At 44.1% G+C, this 20,958-nt stretch overlaps 1 protein-coding gene across 1 annotated transcript in view; it reads right to left on the bottom strand.

The window, feature by feature from the left end:
• Positions 1–5,243, bottom strand: part of FGFR1 (fibroblast growth factor receptor 1) — a 163,307-nt gene extending 158,064 nt beyond the window's left edge. The window contains exon 1 of the mRNA XM_048511968.1: positions 5,101–5,243. The gene's annotated coding sequence lies outside the window, so the exon portion shown is untranslated. The remainder of the gene's footprint in view (positions 1–5,100) is intronic.
• Positions 5,244–20,958: the final 15,715 nt, after the last annotated feature.

Below are 20,958 nucleotides of genomic sequence, written 5' to 3'. Positions count from 1 at the left end.
AGACTGGAAATCAAATCTGAAAATGGTATTGGTAGCGTGGGCACTTCCGGGAAGCTGTTCCAGTCCATGACTGCTATTGAACACATGCCTCAACACTACCTGGGCTACCCATTTGGCTATCATTGGGACTGCTCCGTATAGTTGTATCTGCCTGCCTCCTGAAAACACCTGGAGCAGAGGCTCTTGTACAAAGAGAAAATTAAAACATTCAAAGGCCATGGGTATATAGGGGCAGAGAGAACAGGATGAAGAAGGCAAGTAGCAGGTGGCCAAGAGAACAGCACCATTTTCTGTGAACCAAATATGATTTTCCTCTTTTCTGCTTTGTGCTGTCTTTGGCCTATTTCTGAATCAAGAGCTTGAAAGAAAAATATTGGAGGAAAAACAGCAGCTTAATTTTCACAATACTTCCTAGCATGGTGAGCTCAATGTAAACAGTCCCCCAGGAATTTTATTACAATTTTTTCCAGCTAGAAAAGGAGCAAAATGATAAAACACTAGTAGTAACAATAATGAGATAATAATTATTGGTGATGGGATGAGAAGTCTCTATTTCTATGTTTTCTACCTGTTTCCACCATAACACTTTCCAGTCTCCTAAAGCTGGGAAAGTGTACAGAAGTGGGGAAGAAATAATGGGAAATGCCCTTTTTTCTTATATTCAGAATTTCTCCCCCAGTTTTGGCTATTTGGCAAATGACATCTTGGAGTTTCTGTGTCACTACCTAACTGTTTTTCACTGGTTGAAGGGGTAGGAAAGGAGTCAGACAGTAGGGGAAATGGAGTTATTTCCTGTGGTTTCCAATTATTGCTCAGGCTCCTGTCAATTTTTAGTACCACAACCTTGACAAGAGACAGGGAAGCAACTATGGTGGGCAAGTGGTGAAAAGGAAAGAAAGGACAGCCTTATTTCCCTTCCTGAACATTTACCAATTCTACCCAGAAAGGCAATATATTCATTAAGATTCAGCACTTCCTCATGGAATTACAGAAGGAGTACATGAATTACAGGACAGTTCTCCATCCACATATACTGTCCAAACTCAGACTAGTTTTGTTCCAGTCATACAAGGATATTATATAACAAACTGGACTATTCTCTGAACTATGGACAAATTTAATGTCAATTTTTCTTCAACTTCCAACAGCTAAAGGAGATACTAATAGCTATCAGTCATTTGTGTTCATTAAAGAAATGTCTTTTAGCTATCTGGGCTCATTTTTGAGGAAGCTAAACAAAAGTCCAGGTATAGTTTCCTCTTTGCTTAGCCCAACTCAAGAGCATATCCATTCAGATTTGGATGTCGAAGAGAAATTGCTGAGAATTGCATTCCATAGTTGCCTCTCCTCACCCATGGGTTAATTTCCAGTCAGAGGTAATTTATGCACATGTGGTCTCCTATGCTTTGAGTAAACATTCAGGTTTGATTCTCAGTTATACACAGGGTTTCCCCAGTGGTGGGATCCAAACATTTTAATAACAGGTTCCGATGGTGGTGGGATTCAAACAGTGGCGCCGCTGCACACATGCACCTCCAGTCCCTATTGGGCAGGGAGGTTGCTTTAGTAACCCCTTCTCGGCACTCAGAAAAAATTAGTAACCGCTTCTAGAGAAGTGGTGAGAACTGGTTGGATCCCACCTCTGGGTTTCCCCCTCTTCAGCACTCACCCCATTCTCAGAGCTGAGAATGCCCATAATTTCTGAGTGCTTTGTAAATATGACTTTTTCCCTCATAGGGAATGCGAAGGAGATCCCTATGCGTTAAGGTTTCCTTGGGTTTTCTTGCTCCTCCCTGCCTTTCCTGCCCACAGCACAGCAGTTTCTCCTACCTTACTGGCCACTTCCCTCCCATGCTTCTTCCACTGAAAATATTTTTTTAAAAAATAATCAAACTGGTAACCTCCCGAAACCCCTGATCATCCCAACTTGGAAGAAGCGTGGGAGGGTTAGGGTTGCCAACTTTGAGTTAGGGAATTCTTGGAGATTTGGGGTGGAGCATGAAGAGAGTGGAACCTCAGTGAGATATAATGCCATGAAGTCCACTCTCCAAAGCAGACATTTTTTCCAGGGGAACTACTCTCTGTAGTCAGGAGAGCAATTGGAGATCTCTGGGCCCCACCAGGAAATGAACAACCCTAACTGGCAGTGTGTTGTTAGGGCTGCCCTTTGGGGGCATAAATCCAGGACCCAGCTCATGAATTTGTTAGAATAAGGGGGCAGACAGTAGCTTTGTATTTGAAGTGTAGGTTACTATCACTAAATGTCTGCTCCATATAAAACCATTACATCCAGAGTCTAAAATTACAAGGCTATACAACTGCACAAAAGCAGGGTGCATACATGGGGGAAGTACAAGAGTTTTATGTCAGAGAAGGCAGATCTGAAAATGGTAGAGGATGCAGCTTTTTAAAGATCCACGGGTATTCAACAAACACTCTCTTCCCTTCCTCCTACAGTGGTGAACCTCAGCATACTTCTGGTAAAAGTGTTTACCACACCAAATTAAAAATAAATACTAGCAGAATTAAGGGTGTGTCTGCATACTACCTCTTGCTTCTGCGAAAGCCAGACAATTGGGGGTGAACGTTTGTTTTTAGGAACCCATACAACCCTTCCTTTTTCATCCCAAGCCCCAGATTTCCCTAACATTAATGGCAATCTTTCCTGTCTTTCCGGTCCTCAGATGTTTTGCCAAGGGGGAGCCCCACCCCATTCACCGTGCTGCAACAGAGATGAAATTTCAGCATCGGTTGTAGATGTTTCCTTTTAAAGAGGAATAACATAAGTCCACAAACAAAACGACCAGAATCAAGGGCAGCCTGAATTAAGTTTAGTATGAAGAGGAAGTAAACATCTTGAGTAGAGCAAGCCCTTAGTTTTGTTCTTAGGGCAAACCATTTGGGGGCAGTCAAATTGCCAGTTCCCCTAATTTGTACACAAAACTGAAATCTCCAAAAAAAATAATCCGGAGAAGGGTTAAATGAAAATCTGCCTCTGCAGGATGAACCAGCTCACCCTGACCAAGGAGAGGGTTGATCTTGCCCAAACCATTAGTAATTAGAGGTCTGCATGAAAGAAAGAGGATATAAAAAACAGTGCAGCCTTTGAGCAAATTTCACCCAACCCTATTGTGCTGATGTCAAAACACAGAATAAGGGAATAGGAAAAATCTCTACGCAGATACGTTTGACAACAGCTTCAGTACCATACAATCATTGGGAGGCCATTGGGAAACCTACTGTGCTAACTCCACACAAAAGTGCCCTAGGAGAACTGCTAGTGTAAAGTTTTGGCACTGGAGAAAAACAGAGAGAAGGAAGAGGCAAGGGAGGCAGCTCTACTTACTCAGGCATAAGATAGCACCAATTGTGTCATCTTAAGCAGAGTCCCACCTTTCTAGAATCCTTGGAAGAGACCACAAGGGCCATCAAGTCCAACCCCCTGCCATGCAGGAACACACAATCAAAGCACTCCCAACATATGTTCATCCAGTTTGTTTAAAAACCTCCAAAGGAGGAGGCTCCACCACCCTCCGAGGCAGTGTATTCCACCATCGAACATCCCTTACTGTCATGAAGTTCTTCCTAATGTTTAGATGGAATCTCTTTTCCTGCACCTTTTATCCATTGTTCCTTGTCCTAGTCTCTGGAGCAGCAGAAAACAAGCTTGCTCCATCTTCAACATGATGTCCCTTCAAATATTGAAACATGGCTATCATGTCACCCCTTAACCTTCTTTTCTCCAGACTAAACATACCCAGCTCCCTACGTTGCTCCTCATAGGACATGGAATCCAGGCTCATTTTCCACTGGCAGAAAGGTAGAAGTCTTCTCTACTCATGGCACAGGGTGTGTCTGTGTGAGTGTGCGTCCATAAAGTGGTGCCAAGTTGCAGATGACTTACAGCAACCCATAGGGTTTTTAAGGCAATTCATTAAGAGGAGATAGTTTGCTATGCCTTCTTCTGCAGTCATCCTTGGTGGTCTCCCACCCAAGTACTGACCCTGCTCAGCTTTTGAGATCTGATGGAGGAGGAGAAAGCCAAGACCAGCAACAGTCAGTATCTTCCATTGACAGATCAGGAGGTTCAGCCCTTTATTTCTACTGGGAATGAGGACTATGGAAAAGGCATGCATTGAGAAGGGTTTAAAGACAGGGAGGGGTGGAACCTCTTGATATTCATCAAGCCAGAGGCCACGAAGAAGTGTCATTACTTGGTGGATACAGAACATTTCTTCCTGTCTCTTCAGTCTCAACAGGATCAGTTGTCACAATTTGCTCCCTTTGCGGTGAAAGTTGCTTGTTGTCTAATTTGCAAAAGACCATGCTACTTGTCTTCAGGATTGCTTGCTGATGAACATCAAATACGATAGCATGACATTACTTAGAACTGGAACACAAGCACAGCTTGGAAGCTGGGATGAGTCTGTAAATTCACCTGTCAAAACAACTAAAAAGGTCCTGTGGATCAGCAATGGTTGTACTGAATTGGTACCTGAGGGTTTGTATTATGTCATTAAAGCTTGTAATAATCCTTCACTACCTAAACTCCAAGGTTTGTTTGGGGACTTCATACTCAGGCAAAGTGTGTGTGTGTGTGTGTTCATGTTCTGCAAATGCCATGAAAAGCTAGCAAGTCTGGCAAAAGAATTCCAGTTTAGCATTTGCTCTGAGCTATTAGCTGGCTATGTTCAAATACTTTTTTTAAAATGTGGGAAAGCAGTCTAATACGCACTTCCCCCATCTGTAGTTATAAATGACACAGTCCAAAGAGGACTGTTTCCAAACACGTAAAAGCACCAGATCCCTTCCAATTTACAAAAACCTGATCACAATGAGATCATTCTCATCCATTGCAGGCAAATATGGCTCAAGCCTGTATTGTACTGGAGTTAAATTGCATTTTCCTTAAAGAAGAGAAGAGGCATGGGGAGAGAGATGGAAGTGGTTGAGCTCTATGGACATAGTTTGTTTATTTAAAACATTTTAATTCTGCCTTTTGGCTAACGTAAGGCCCTCAAAACAGAAAGACTGGGAAAACAAGATCAACTATCTGTAACAGCCCCCTTCCTTTTCTTTGCAAAGGATAAAACCACTTACCGTCTGTCTCTCATCTAAGCTCTGTACATCGTAATACACTTCTGTTTGCACTACTGCTGGAGCCATTTGCCTCCTGTTTCCTTCTGATGCACTCCACTCATGGAAAATGTCCATTCCTTTTGGCCACATCGCTTCCCAAATGAAACTTTTTTTCCCCATTGACCCCTATTAAGCATCTCTTTACATCACAGGACCAAATAGAATCCAGGCTGTTTCCTTGGCAGCCAGAGCAGAGGGAACAAGGGCTTTTGCACCTTATGAATAATGCATTAGTTTGTACTTGTCGCAGTCTGACAACACCGCAGGCTAGTTCATATTACTTACAAGTTCACTGAACTTGCTGTTGCTCGATTAGTGAGTATTCCCAAGAGTCGGAATTATGACGCCTCTTTTCTCCCAGAATAATCTCCTCTTTGCAAAGTGGTTAGGATCCATTTCCTTCTATTATTCGCCCTGGGACATTTTAATGTGTTACTAACCACAAGAGACTCTTCTCTCCTTGGCATGCTTTCCAACAAGTCCAAGCAATCATTTTGCAGCAAACAGAGAAATGGGAGCAATAAAAGAGTCTTCACAGACCTGTTTTGAAATCTCTCCTGTGCAGGCAGCCTATGGGACCCTCACGAGGCCATAATAATGTTCCAGCTCAGATCCTCTTCCTCCCAGGCCCTTTATGTGCCTGTGGTCCCCTTCACTTTCAGCATACATTCCCTTTGGGTTCGATTTTCATTTGCACACACATTTCCCCCTCTTCAACACTGACCCCGCTTTCAGTTATAAGAATCCGCGCATTTTTGAATCCTCTGTAAAGGTTACTTTTTTCTTTCTTTCACAGGGAACGTGAAGGAGATAGCTGTGCATAAAGATTTCCTTGGCCTTTTCTGCTCCACCACCAACCTTCCTCTTTCCCACCTTTCCCCACCCATACCACAGCAATTCTTCTCACTCCACCACCACCTCTACCTTCTCCATTTTGGATGATGGGATGTTTTTGGAGGCTCCCCGATGAATTTTTCCTTTTTTTAAAAAAAGAATCTTGGTGCCATCTATCAACGGTGTGGTGAATCATGTGAAATTGACACGGCTGGGGGAATGTTTATGTGGAATCATGCTGGTATCTTGTTGCTTCTGAACACCAGCACACACACCCTTCTCTGAGCAGCTTCTGTGCCTGTCTTCCTCGCCAGCTTGAATTTTGTTTTACTCCTTGTCAGCAAACTATCTATATACCAAACTTCCCTCCCCCCTCCCCCCACAGCCCCCCAAAAGTCAGCAGGCAACCTTCCCAACATGCAGAGTGAAAGAAAAAATGGTGCATTGGTCTCTAAAATATATACCCCTCAGGGCAAACAGTTATGAATGCGCCCCACCTGAAGCTCACTATGGTAATACTGGGTAGACGATCAACAAGAGAGCTGTATATTCCAGACTAGACCCCTGGAAGAGAAATCACTGTGCTTGTTTAGAGGGATGGACAACAACCAGCTTGACTTGTGAATTACTGATACTGGCAATCATCTAAAGGGGCTGTCGTCAGCAAACACTTCTGAATTATGATTCAAAGTCAACTTAGTTTTTTGTTGAATTGGCAGTCAGATTTGAGTGATAAGTTTCCCTTCCAAATTCCATGCTAGGAGAGGAACTCTTCACTGCTTTCACCTCAGAGCTCTTGGTCAAACCATTTTGTAGCCATAGAAACTGTTGGATTTTACAGCCTTGCTTGCATGCAGCAGCAGAGAATTCTGGGAAATCTCTACGAACATTCTAAAGGTGACAGTTGGAAACAGTTGCTCCCTGTTTGTATAAAAGACCCAACGTTTACTTCCCAAATTAAACTGGGGACCAGTACCTGTGTAAATATGAGGTTAATATCACCCACTCAGCTGTACATTGAATGTAATATGAGAATTATGCAATAAATGGATAAAGAAAAATCAGCTCTACTCTGTACATGGATTGTACATGCATTCATTGTAGCTTGCAAACAGGACTAAGTATAAGGCAGCTTCACATGTTAAAGTGGCAGCAAGGGAAAGCTCTGGAAAGGATTAAACCAACCTCTTCCTATTCTTCACTGTAAGATACATCCCCAACACACAAAGGTGCAAAGCAGTACTTGGCAAATGTGTTTGGGAACCCTCTGTATGCAGTCTGTATTTCTTGCCTTCATGGGAATGAATGTTCTTAGCCTTGGTGAGTTTGTAATGTGTGTTGCCAAAGTGTGTGTTGCCAAAATGCTCCTTTTCTGCCTTAGGTGCTCATTAGCAGAGCATATTTAGTTCTGCAATATTTCCAGCAACTTTAAAACTCCATGTCTGCCATATAACAGTAAACCTCTGAATACCAGGCAATATCAGGGGAAGCCCTTGACTTCTCTGCTCTGTTGGTCCTATGGGGCATCTGTCTAGTCAGTGTGTGAGTCAGCGTGTGCTGAAGTAGAGGGGCCACTTGTCTAATCTTACATTCTTGTTGAAGGTCTCTATTTGGAGTTTCTAGTGATGTTTTAAAAGCGTGAGGGACTTATTTTGGTAGGGACCTTGGTGGAGAGAGAGCTTCAGTGTTCCCCTCACATTGTATTCCTGACCAGTAAGGGTACTGAACATCTGCTATTTGTTCTCCTGGGAAAACTTTCTTGTGGAACCCTTGAATATACATGTAGCCTATCTATAGTCTGGAGATCAGCTGCAATTTTGTGAGAATTTTAGGCCCCACCTGGAGGTTGGCAGCCCCAGGGAAGGTATAAGCAATCCAAATTAGAACACCACAAACCTGAGAATTAATTTGCAACACTAAACTCCCAGCGTATGTCTCTTCTGAAGGGAATGTAGTATAACTGGAGGCAATGTAACATGCAGAGAAAAATGGCTTGCCTGTGGTTTTTGAGTATCCAGCTAGATGCAGTGAAGATAATGGTTTTCCATTAAGGACAAATTACAGCCATACAGGCCCCTGACTGGGACTGAGGCCACAAGGGTTTAACCCTTGCATCCCTGCATGGCTGCACTGAGTCCTGGATCTCCATGCTGTTATTTCACAACAAGGCTATGCATGAGTCAGGGTGAGAGATAGCCTGACCCTCCGCCATTCCCATGGGCAAGCAAGGTTGTACATGAGCAAGCTCAGAGGATCAGGCTGAATATAGTTTGTGCCACCTGCTTCTGATCAATGATCTGTAACTTCATTAATTTTCTTCCAGTGACACTCAGAATTGACTTTTGTGCTTTTTAAGGTCAGCGACTGAAATCCCAAGACAAAGCATAGTACAAGAAACTCTTTCAAAGAGCCATATTTCAGTTTTATGACTTGAGAGATATACAATTCCATTTGCAGTGTGAAAGCAGATACAATAAACACAATGCTTTAACTTTGATCCGGTGGGTCATCAAAGCTACATTTCTTGCAGGCAGAGTTGCATGACGATAAATCTAGTCCTTTAAAAGCAGCATGTCCTCTTTTAACAGATGGCAACGCATAACACAACAAGGAGAAAGGGTTGTAAATTATGTAGGGCTTGTGCATTCTGGGCAGCAAGACATTCCCAGAATCCTTTGGAAATAGCTTTGAAGACTTTTGGAGAGGAATGTAGGGCAGAAGAGAGCCTGGGTTACCCATAAGGCAGACCTAGGCAATTGCCTAGTGTGCCAAGGGATGGGAACCTGCCAGGAGCTGCAAGGAAGAATCCTATGTTGTATTTAAGGCCTAGCACTGCCTCCAGGTTTCATGGCACAAACAATGGTAGAAGCAAAGAAGTTGGCAGCTGCCAGATCTGCAACCATACCCACCCAACTCATAAGACAACAACGGGTCTTTCTTGCCACCTGCATTCATGTCTGTACTCTGATCCATGTGTGTCTGGCATGGGATACAGTGGGTCACCTAAGGCCTCAGTAGCTCTAGGCCATAGTAAGGGGATGCCTAGCTAGTGACTGATGTGTATACAAAGTTGCAACTGACTCATGGCAACCCAGGAGGGTTTTCAAGGCAAGAGACTAATGCAGGTGGTTTGTCATTGCTGTCCTCTGCATATGACCCTTGTATTCCTTGGTGGTCTCCCATCCCAGTACTAACCAGGGCCAATCCTGCTTAGCTTCTGAAATCTGATGATATCAAGTCAAGCCATGGCTGACTTAAGGAGCTGAAAACCATTGGGTCAGCTCTGAGTAGTAGGCTAGCAAATTGCACGCACAAATGCACACTGATATGTAATAAAAGAGAACTCGGCGGAATCCATGGACATACCTTAAACTTTGGTTCACTTCTGTCCCTAGCACTGTTAAGAAATCTGTTGCCAAATATCTAGGAATTGCCATCTATTTACAAAGCTACTGATTGTCAGCCTATACATCCTGCCTACTCTTTTAATAAGACCAGGTAGCAAGAAAGGAAGCATGCACAGAAGCTCCTAGTCTTTCAAACCCAGGATTATGGGGATTCCTTTGGCAAATCCCATCAGTGAGTGGCCAACCAGTGAGACAGAGAAAAGGTGGGACATGGCAGTCAATTAAACAGACACCAGTGAAAGACACTCCTGTCATATCCTGTACACATTGCAAGGGATAAAAGGGAGCAAGAGAAGAGAGAAACATGTTTGCCACCCTGAGCTCACTGGAGGAAGCACAAGATAAAGATGCACTACAGAAATAATCCATCAGTAATCAATTGCACACTAGCGAATGAAGCCAGATGTGACTGTCATATGGCTGCTGCATTCATGGAAGGATGTCTAATTTTTTACATCAAAAGGGACAAATAGGAAAGGCAGGGGTCCCCAGCATGGTGCCCATGGGCTTTTGGTCAGCAAGGTTTCTGAGTGACTGTTGAAGATTTGATTGGCTGTGCAGATTTTGCACTGTATCCCAAAGTTAACCTGGGGCAATCTTTCTGTGGTCGGCTACAGCAGCAGCCGTTAGTGGTAACAATTTTGTCGCTGCTCCCACCATGCTGTGTCAGAATTCCAAATGTGCCTGCAGGCTCAAAAAGATTGGTGACCCTTGGGGTGAGGGAAGCTGCACCTTCTCCTCCCTCCTGCATGGTGTTGTGGTTAGGAGCAGGTGTCTGTAAGTCACCTTGAGTCTCCTTACCGGAGAGAAAGGTGGGGTATAAATCCAAACTACTGCTCCTTTTCCTCCTCCTCTTCTACCTGAAACTTTTTACTTTAGGTAATTTTCTCCCAGTCCAGTTCACTTTGGTATTAGAGATGAACATGAAGAAAAATAAAACAGTACAGCTGTGTGTTCCATTCTGAACAATACCTCTTCTTTTGGTTCTGCGTGACATTATTGTGCAATCATTCAGCTCTGTTCAGTTCATTTGCAGTCATTTGTCCATCCGATAAAATCCTGCAACGTTACAATTTTGTTACCCCAACCAGAGATCTCTGCACTCCACTGCAACCATTGATATTTCAGAGTTTTCCCTGCCTCAGCGCATTTTCTGCAAAAACCAGTTTTGGTGCAACCTTTCTGGAAAACTCATGCTCATAGCGTGTTTGGTCATTGTGTGGATAGGAAAGAAAAGTGCAGATTTGCAGTAGCATTGTTTTGGTCTACATTTCTCCTTGCATCCACCATCCCACCTCCACCAGCAGGCTTTAAAAAAGAAACAGTAGTAGCTACAGAGGCATTGAACAATGGCAATATGCCTACTACCTTTTTAAAAAGATTCTGACAAAAAGGGCACTGGTACCATGAAGAGAAAACAGAAGGCACAGGTCAACACTGTTGAGAATGCTGCCAAGTGGACCCTTCATTGCTCCTGCCTCTGTACTCACAACAGCAGTGAGAACACTGTGGAATCTCCAAATGGAAGCAACCCTAAACATGCAGCTGGAGTAACTATAGGCAAATCTGCTTATGTATCACAAAGAGCACTTTAGACTGGTTTGCCAATACCGGGTTGGGAAATGCCTGGAGAATGGGGTGGGTGGGGGGTGGAGTCTGAGGAAGGCAGGGTTTGGGGAGGGGAGGGGCTTCAATGGGGTATAACACCATAGAATCCACCTTCCAAAGTGGCCATTTTCTCCAGGGAAATAGAGATTAGATGTCGTAGCAAGAGATTTCCAGCTCCAACCTAGAGGTTGGCAACCCTAATAGAAACAAGGTGTGGGTTAGTGTTAGCAATCCAGTAGTATTATCAATAGCCAGGAGCGAAAGAAGGGGACGGACCTTCAAGCCAAATGAACTGGAACCCTCCTCCAGTCACTGTCTTGTTTCCCAGGAGGAATGGAGAAATTCAATCCGATTTTTGCAAGCCACACAACAGGAGACTGAAGGAGACTTAAAAACATGAGCTTTTCCTTTTGGAAAAAAAATCATGTTCTAAAAGTCCTTCTTGCCTTGGAACAAAGCCTAAAGCTACGTTGTCTATAAAACAAAGTGATGAACGGGACTACAGAGCAAGGGGGAATGTCTGATCTCCGTTTTGAAGAGATTGAGGTTTCCTTGGGAAGTTAGTATACGAAACTATTCTGAGCAACTATCACATTCAGTAATAGAGCAGTATTATCCTTATTGGGAAGCAAACCATAGTTTCAAGAGAGATGGGGCCCAGTGTGTGTTTATGTGTGTGTGAGCGCGCGCGCGCACCCGCTATTTCTTTTGTCCCACTGTTGTCAAACAAATTCTGCAGGTTTTTGAAGAACAACAGGACAACCTACTGTGGATTAAATGCATGCAACATGTTATGTTTTTAAGCTTGCTATTGCTATGATTCACCTTGGTCTTTAGGAAAAGCAGGGTATACGTTAAGAAAAGTAAATAATATAAATAAGTCCCCCCACCTCCTCCGTTGCTGCTCATCAGGATTCAAATTCGACCTACCCACCTTCCTAGCTCACTGGCCAAACAAAAGGCAAAAATGTCTCCCAGATATTGTAACCAATTTCCAGGTGAGGCCTGGAGTTCTCCCAGAATTACAACTGATCTCCAGACTACAGAACTCAGGTCCCCTGGAGAAAATGGTGGTTTCAGAGGGCAGACTTTTGTGTACCATAGATTCCAGGTGAAATCCCTCCCCAAATTCCACTCATCCCAACATTGTCCCCAAATCTCCAGGAATTTCCCAACACTACTCTCAGAGTTGCTGATCTGGTGATTCAACTAATGTCCTCTGGCAATGTACAGCCATAAAAGAGTCACAATGAATATTCTAAGGCATTATTTCATTTCCCACTGGTCAACAAGGTAGCCCCACGAGCCTGGTCTCTGCAAACTGTGGGTGCCTTAGAGCACGTCCCAAACTCCTTCCCAACACAAGGGTTCCACAGAAACTGTTTCGGGATTCCTGACCCGAGGGGTCAGTGTGGAGAGGTTCTTCAAAGGTAGATAATTTGGAAAAGGCTGTAATAAGAGAAGGTCTTTTTCCTAAGCCAAACATGGGACAGCTGAGCCAAACCCTGAGTAGTTTCCGAGGGACATCTAAACTGACTGCGAAAACAGATAAATAACCGGGTCATTCACTGTCTCCTAAGACTAACGTTGCCAGGATTCAAACTACAGCTGTGTGAGTTTTCTCCCCCCCGCATCCCCCACCACACACGCAAGCATCTTAGAGCCTTTTTCTACCATTCTGGCCTGGCAGGGGTTTGTGAGCAAGCCGTGAGGCAGCTTGCTCCTTTTTTTCTGAGAGCATTTCAGAAATGAAACATGAGCTAGATCAATGAACTGTGGTGGCCTTTGGACACGTTTTGGCGGATGGTGTACTCGGCTCTTTCTGCACGGCATCCCAGCCCCTAGGAACACACGTACTTACACATAGCCCAGCTCATGTTAATATTCAGAGGATGTGGCTGTTGATGCTCCAGCCAGTCAGGCCAATTAGAGCATTCAGCATCTGCAAACCCTTCAGCCCCCCCCATCCCTGCAGTATTCGGGAAACTCATGCTCCAGCTCTTGGCTGCAGTAGAGAGAGGACTGCTTTTGCTGAGCTGTAATCCATGCTGAATGCTTTCCAAACCATTTTTTCCCCCTGTCTGGGTTGGCTGGCATGCCCAGTCTCTTCCAGATGACTGCCTCGGATTCTGCTGAGTAGGCAGAACAGCAGTCAAAAATGGGACCCCTGTGGATACTCCCTGGCATGGCCTCTCCAAGGTGATCTCTTTAACATCACCCAATGCCCCAGAGGCTGCATGGTTGTAAAAGCAGATGAGTCTGCTCAGCGGTGAATGGTAGCCCTGGGACACCAAAGTTTGCTTTCATTGGCTTGTTAATGTTCCCTTGAATTCAAGCAGATGGAAGCACATCCTTCTGGAAAAATGAAGTCCTTGGCCTTTCACAACACCTGGGGTTTGGGAAGCAGAAAGAGAACTGGTGGTTGAGTGTTCCAGTGCAGAGTGGGTTGTGCACGTTGCTTTGCTCAGCTGTTTTGGCTGAGGAGCAATGCTGAGAGCTGAAATGCACTGAGGTTTTTCTGCATGGTAACAGGGAGTCCAGGCCGTAGGCTACCACCACTTGTCTGGGAGATGAAGAGGAAGGCTCACCTTGCTTCACCCATTAGCTTTACCTGTCAGTTTTGGAAGGTAAATTTGCTAATGGCGTAATAGGAAGAAGGTATCATATGTGTTCCGACTGTCCTTTTATCCCAAGGGATATACATTATTTTTCTGGTACCTCTTCCTCCTGATAAATGTGTAGTTCTTTGCCTTTGTGAGGCTAACAAACATTTAAAAACCTTTTACAAATATATGAATGCATTGCCATTCATCAAGTCTCAGCCTCTTCCCAAAATCTCTACAAGTTAAATCTCTGATTGGGATCACATGCATCTTAACTGTGGCACACATATTTGTTAAATGCATACTATCCCCATATGAGGAAGGATGGCTTTTAAGTAAACACAAATAAAATTATTAACAGATTTGTTTATACAATTCATGGGCTTTTAGACAAGACAAAATTTTATTAAAAGTTTTAAAGACATAGTAAAATACAGTAGAACCGAAAACTCCAATCTAAACAGTTTAAAAACGACAAAAGCAGGAGCAGAATTAACTGGTTAAAACAAACTCAAAGGAGTTAAAAATAGCATAGTCAAAGAAAATTAGGTTAAATTCCAGAGTGATCAACCTGTAATAATCCAGTGCAGGATTGCGGAAAATATGTTAAAACGAATAATGATTTTCACTGTCTGATGCTCAGCTCTAGGCAGATAACATTGACATTAAAGCAGGGTTTTACCACAATGGGAAAGCCAACTGTGTGGGAGGGAGGGTAAAATCAGTTTGGTAGGCATCTCCACCTAATAGATCTGAAGTCCATATTTGTCTCACCCAGCCTTCGAGACTCCCGCTGTGTTCTGCTCACATTTAACTCTCCATCAATCACAAATCAAATATTTTCTGTTGAAGATTTTTTAAAAATAAAATGCTTGACTCCTACCAGTCTTTACAGGTGTAACCATATAAAGGTGGACACAAAGGCACCATCTAGTGCGGAATAGTGTTTTGCCAGGCAAGGTTTGTTCAGTTCTTTTAAGGATGAGATAGATTTCATTCCTCCCTGACATGACATTAACAAAAAGAATAAAAACAAAACCCCCAATCCTCCTTGCTTTGAAATAATGGGGCTATGGATGGTTCTTGTTTGGTTGCCAAAATTGAAAGTTCTTCCCTCCCATAAGGGGCCTTTTTCACTTTGGTTGAGCAAATGTGGATATAAGCAAAGATTCTGCCTCAGAATCACTTCTGAACTTTGGACATAGGCAAGAAATGCAGAAAGATCACCCACATAAGCCTGCTTGCGCCAACAGGCCAGGGGAGATGCAGTGATGCTCTGTAGCTCCTATAATTGCTTGCTGAGTAGTTTGAGCAACTGGGAGATAGGTGACAGAGAGCCTGTCTCACCTTCCACTGCATAGAAACAAAAGTCTTCACAGAGAGTTGCCACGGCTTTATAATAAATATGAACAGATGTGTTATGATCTGCTGCAAAGCCTAAAGGCTGATAAAGGGGACTGAAATTGGCCTGTCATTTAACTGTTCTTCTTGACCTGACAGGATGAATTGGGATGATCAAGAAAAGCTACCAATAAATGTCTGTCTGGTTTGGGTGCTAGAGGCTGTGTAGACACTTGATAGGGCTCCAGTCTTTCTTGTGGTCTAAATAAATTCCTTATCCTTCATTTCCTCTCAGATTAACTCTCAAGGTGTTATGGCATCAGTCTTGCTTATCGCACCCCTAACCACTCCAGGCCGCATGTCATTTCTTCCATTACAAATTCTGTTCAGCTATTGTTACTATCTACCTCAAGATCAGAATGTCTTTAAGTACTATTATCTCTAGTGCTGGCAGTTTTTTAAACTGGTCACCCTACCTGCCTCTTTAATAACAATTGGATCCATAAGCAGTTACCAGGTGATGATATTAAAGCCACAGAAAGTTTATTTCTGCACATTAAACATAGATGATAGACAGCCTGGTGTAGTGGTTAGAGTGCCAGACTAGGATCTGGGAGAATCTCCACTCTGCTATGGGAGCTTGTTGAATGACCTCGGGCCAGTCATATGCTTTCAGTCTAACCCACCTTATAGGGTTGTTGTGAGGATAAAATGGGGAAGAGCAGAATGATGTGAACTGTTCTGGGTCCCTACTGGGGAAAAAGGCCCAGGAATACATAAAGCAAATAAATATTAAAGGAACAGGTCATTTGTTTCCTGTCCTGTTGGCATCTTTACCCAAATACAGGGTAAGGAGGAAACTAGTTCTTTTATATGCCAATTTAGTTAATTGTGTTCTCTTTTTAAAAGACCCATAGGTTAGCATTACGACTTAAAAAAAAAAAATCTGTGTATTAGGGGGCGGTGGCTGAGGAGGAGTCAGTCCGGTTAGGTAACCATGAAACTAGGTTGTCTGTTGTTTTGTGACGCAGCCAGAACCTCTCAAAGGTTCTATTGTCATTACAGCCAGTGGTTTTCCGACTTTTCCTTAACCACAGGGCTTAAGTGTCCAGCTCAGAAAACTTTTTACATGTCAGAGTACTGCCAAGGCCTGGAACAACAGCTGGGAGTCTTCACAGTAACTCACAGTCCCTTTTCTGAAGCCATCAATTTCCTTTCCTGGGGCCTAATAGGGGGAGCTAAAGAAAAAAACAAACCTCAAAAGCATAACGACTTAATTTCCTCTCACTCAGACCAGCTGGGAATCAGCCTGTACTGCATGGTGTTTGCTTAGGACAATGAGCAAAGAGCTTGGGGTACTAGCGCAGTGGGTTCAAGAAAGACAACAACAGCCACTATTCTGTCTTTCCAAGGGTAATAAAGATTGCCTGCTCTTCAGGGATGTTGTTTTATTAATTTATTTTATCCCACCTTTCCTTTAAGGTGGTCCTTTCCCAGGGCTGGTAACAGGCTGGAGGAAAATGTTCTATTCCTTTAATAGAGCCTTACCCAGATGTTATTAAGCATACAAAGTTTAGACATCCCATTTAACATCTCTTTGCAGATCTGGACATTTTCCTCCAGGCAGGTTGGAAACCCTATCATCCCCAATGTTTATTAATTAATTAATTTTATATAATTAATGTATATCCCACCTTTTTCTCCAATGGAGACCCATTCTCCTCTTTTCCATTTTATCCTCACAACAACCCTGTGAGGGAGGTTAGACTGAGAGTGTATGACCAGTTTTGCATGGCGAAATTGCTTCTCTGTTGGCACGGGGAATGCCCCAATGCAACTGGGAGTTCTGCACAGCTCCCAGAGCTGCAGCATCTGCTACCTTTTTGCTCCGGTGCTGCCCCATGGCATTGGCTTTGCTCCGCAGATTTACAGAATGGCAAAGGTTGAAGTTCTTTTGAAATGCCCCTTTGTTGCTGTGGTTGCTTCCGTCGGTGTGCAAAACTCCTCGATAGCAGAACCGGGGCCATTTTTCCCACCTCACCACTCTGGCCAGCCCCACCAACAGACAGGTGCTGAGAATTAGCGCCCCCCCCCCCTTTGAAGTGGGGAAAAAACCAGAGGGAGAAACCTTGGTTTTTTAGAAAGGAGGGAGAAACCTAGGACAGAAAAGCGGTGTGCCCGTGCCACCAAACAAGAGAATCCCCGCCGTCCCTTCCCCACACACAAGGAACTTCCGGGGGGAGAGCCAGTGATTCTCTCACACATGCGGGGAGTTTAAGGAGGGGAGCTGGTGAGTCTCTCTCATGCACGAGGAGTTTGCAGGGAGGAAGCATTCTCTCATACCATCAAGGATTTTAGACCGGGGGGAGGGGCTGAGGGCGCCAATTCTCAGCGCCTTCATGCATTCTGTGTTTAAAATTTTTAAAAAGTACTGAAAGTGAGTGGGGGGAATGGGGCGAGATTCAGCCAATCTGAACGCAGGAAACTGAGGCTGCCCACGCATGCATGGAAGAGACTGCGGAAGAGTTCACAGTGCTTATGGGAAAGCTGCAGGCCCTGACTTGAGCGAAAGAAAAAGCCGGGCAGCCATGGGAGCAGGGTGAGAAGCCCTGCAGGGTGAGAAGTCCTGCAGCAGATATGCTTCCAGGGTGTGCCATGGAGCATTTCGAAAGTGAAAAAGCGGCCTATGACTTGCACAAGGTCTCCCGAGGAGCTTCTATCGTACAAGTGGGGATTCAAACCTGGGTCTTCTAGATACTAGTCCAACACTCTTAACTGCTAAACCACACTGGCTTGTCAATGTTGCTCTCACAATAACCCTGTAAGATTGGTGAGAGACTTCTATGAGTTTAATAAAAGGGTGAGAATTTGAACGCAGTTCTAACTGCACTGGCACATTGTATTCTGACCAATTTGCTTTCAGGTCTGATGGCCATATTCTGACTAGGATTGCTGATTTTTGACCAGAACTAGGGATCTGCTGATCTCTAGCATGCTCAAGCTGTGATCCAGATATAATTTGCAAGCTGACACTAAATATCCTGAGCTGCACTGGAGCTGCAGGGGCCCAACTGGTTCCTCTACTGTAAAACTGGTTCCTCTACTGTCTGCCTTGGATCCTGGACCCTGCCAGGGTAGGAGGAGCCATGCTACTTGTCCTGTGCAATTGCAGACCTCCAGATGTTAACATGGTGTAGTTCATCTATCCTTGAAGGTGGACAACACATAAAATCCTACACAAATATTTTAAAAGTAACATCAGAGAAGCAACCTCAATCACATTCTCCTCAACCATTGCTACTCACTCTCCCATTTCCCAGCAAATCTGAGTCCACGTGATACTCTGGGCTTAGAGCAAGGCTTTGTGTACCCGGTCCTAATAGTCCTTATTCTACAGCAACAAATGTTGGATTTTGCAGCCAGCATAAACTAAACAAGATTCCTTTTATTTTGCATAAGTTCCTCCACACTCTTTTCTATTTTGCTTAATTTATTCTGGTGCAACTACTCATGAGGCAAGATAATAAGCTGATTCCTCAAGATCTTTCCCCTGAAAATCATATTTACCACCTCCCCTGATTTTTCCACAGCATAAGGGCTGGGAATTTGCTGAGGAAAAAAATGGGATTCTGAGGAAGCCGAACTGGTCATGATCACAGCAGCTTCTCTGGACACTTGCAGTATTCAGGCCCCCATGCAGCTCTGCTTGCACCCTGCAAATTCTGCACCCCAATTGAAATGCAGGGATGCCCTGAAGTATCTTAATTCCTGCTCCACCGCCACCACTGGAGGGGCATTCCTCCTCCTATTCAGATTAGATGCTCAGGGCTCCAGGCTCACTTCTCTCCCAGCAAAGACAACAGCTGCAATACCAGGAAGTAGAAGCAGGCATATGCTGTTGGTGTCAAATCCGCAGCCCTTACAGATGGAATTCAGACACCTTTTGTTAAGTTCCCATCCTGCTGAATATTCAGCAGTCCCTATTTGCATTTTGTGCCCAAGCATGGATGCCCCTCATTTCTATGCCCCTCCTTTCTTGCAGGAATCCAATTAATTTTCAGCACTGAAAATAGATAACATGTAATTTAGACTTGTGTCACTCAGGAAATAATTCCATAAACATTACCGAACCTATCTATAATTGCATGAAAAAAGATAGTTAGGAATGACTCATTGAGCCAGGCAATGAATTGGATTCCACATCAAAATGTGTATCCCTTTGAAAGCAGTGCAGCATGGAAATCCAGTATATACATTTAGGGTGCAATCTTAAACAAAGTTATCCTTCTAATCCTATGGACTTCAGTAAGAGAGTATAGCTCTGATTAGGACTTCACTTTAGATACACATTCTGATGCAAATCCTGTTAATGCCTTTGGCTTCTTGTCCAGCTGTGAAAAGCACAGGAAATCCTGTTTTTGCACCTTAATCTTCCCTGGATTGGGACATATGCACATTTATACCCAAAAGCTGCCTTTCCCATTTTTGAAGTCTTGGTTCGCTAGAGACCTGCTGGAAAGAACAACCTGGCATTCTTTAATCAATTCATTGGAAGCTTATTATGGTTTTACTACTAGATCTGGGCAGGTGACATCCAAACAGTTATCCCTGGATAAAACAGAACCAGTGTTGTCCAAAAGCACACTTCTGAATCTCACTCCCAGCCTCCTTCTTGTTAGAAGAAGGGAAGAGGGGGAAGAATCACTCAAAGGGCTCCTTGAATGGCTACGTTCAGACTGCCGAAATCTCCACCCAAGCAGGTGGTATACATTTAATAGCTAGTAGCCATCAACCGCCAATGCCAATAATCAAGCCATACGGAATCTTACAGAGAATTAAGCTCTAGAGCTGACAATACAATAATGTTTCTGTTTCAGTGTTTATATCCTTGGTAATGAATTCACAGCTGACCACACTGAGTTCCCAGGGTAAGGTGGTTGCCTGGGTGTGTATGCATGTGCAAATTTGTATGTGAGATAGAGAGAATAGCCAATTTAATAATACAGTGATGAGTAATCTCTGAATGCTGAGGCTGTCAAATAAATCTACACCAAGGACGCTGGTGGGCTAGCAATGTGGTTGTTTTTCTCTATACATCCAAGTGGAGTTGGGGGTGGAGATAGGGGGGCTCATTCATTATTCCTGGAAGGGACGTGTAGCATAGAGGCAACCTTAAACCTTTTCCTGGATTCTGCCTCTTCATGACCTCTCCTTCCTCCTCCAGGCATTTAGAGGGCCTTTCTGTTTTCTGATGCAAACTGTTCCCAAGGAGAATTCTTCCTCCATTGTTATGCAGAAGAGTTTGAAAAAGCTTTTGAGTGCTGCTCACTTCTACAGCCAGGAGTAGGCTGCCTGAAAAAGAAGAATAGAAAGAATTGCTCCTCCCTCAGATGACTGGAAGAAGCAAACAAAGAATGCAGCAAAAGGGGGGGGGGGGGAGAGAGAGAGAGAGAGAGAGAGAGAGAGAGAGAATCCCAGTTAGAGAGTGAATGGAAAGCAATCTGCTTTCATTGTCTGGCTTTCTTGTCCTAGATGGGCCATTTGCACATATTTCTCCCATCTGTAAGTGGAAGGCAGGATTTTTGAGTGTGAATACACTTTTAAAACTTCTTTCTTCTACTTTCTACCTTAAATTAACAACTTGAGGGGGAGGGGGGCAGGATTGAACATGTTTTTGCAAATGCTGACTACAGTTTTGTGGGAGAGAGGGAAGAAGAAGGCGACAGGCATGGTTTGAGTCTGTCTTTGCCTCCCAACCTGCCCCAGATTCAACTGCTTACACACACAACACTTTACATTCAGGAAGATGAATAGATCTATATGGACACTCAGGGGCTTTCCCCACTTACCTTCTGCTGCGCGCTACTCTGGGAAAGTAGCGCGGGGTCGAGCGGCGCTCCCCACTTGCAAGGGCGGCAACCACGCAGCCGCCCCGACGCTGCCACTCTTGCACCACCTCAGCGCGCGTCATTCCTGGCGCTGAAGAAACGGCACCTTTTGATGACCCCGCACGGAGCGGAGCGCGG

This window comes from Sphaerodactylus townsendi, linkage group LG12 (genome assembly GCF_021028975.2).
Source record: "Sphaerodactylus townsendi isolate TG3544 linkage group LG12, MPM_Stown_v2.3, whole genome shotgun sequence".
Classification (NCBI taxonomy): domain Eukaryota; kingdom Metazoa; phylum Chordata; class Lepidosauria; order Squamata; family Sphaerodactylidae; genus Sphaerodactylus; species Sphaerodactylus townsendi.
This window is presented reverse-complemented; position numbering and strand designations above follow the sequence as displayed.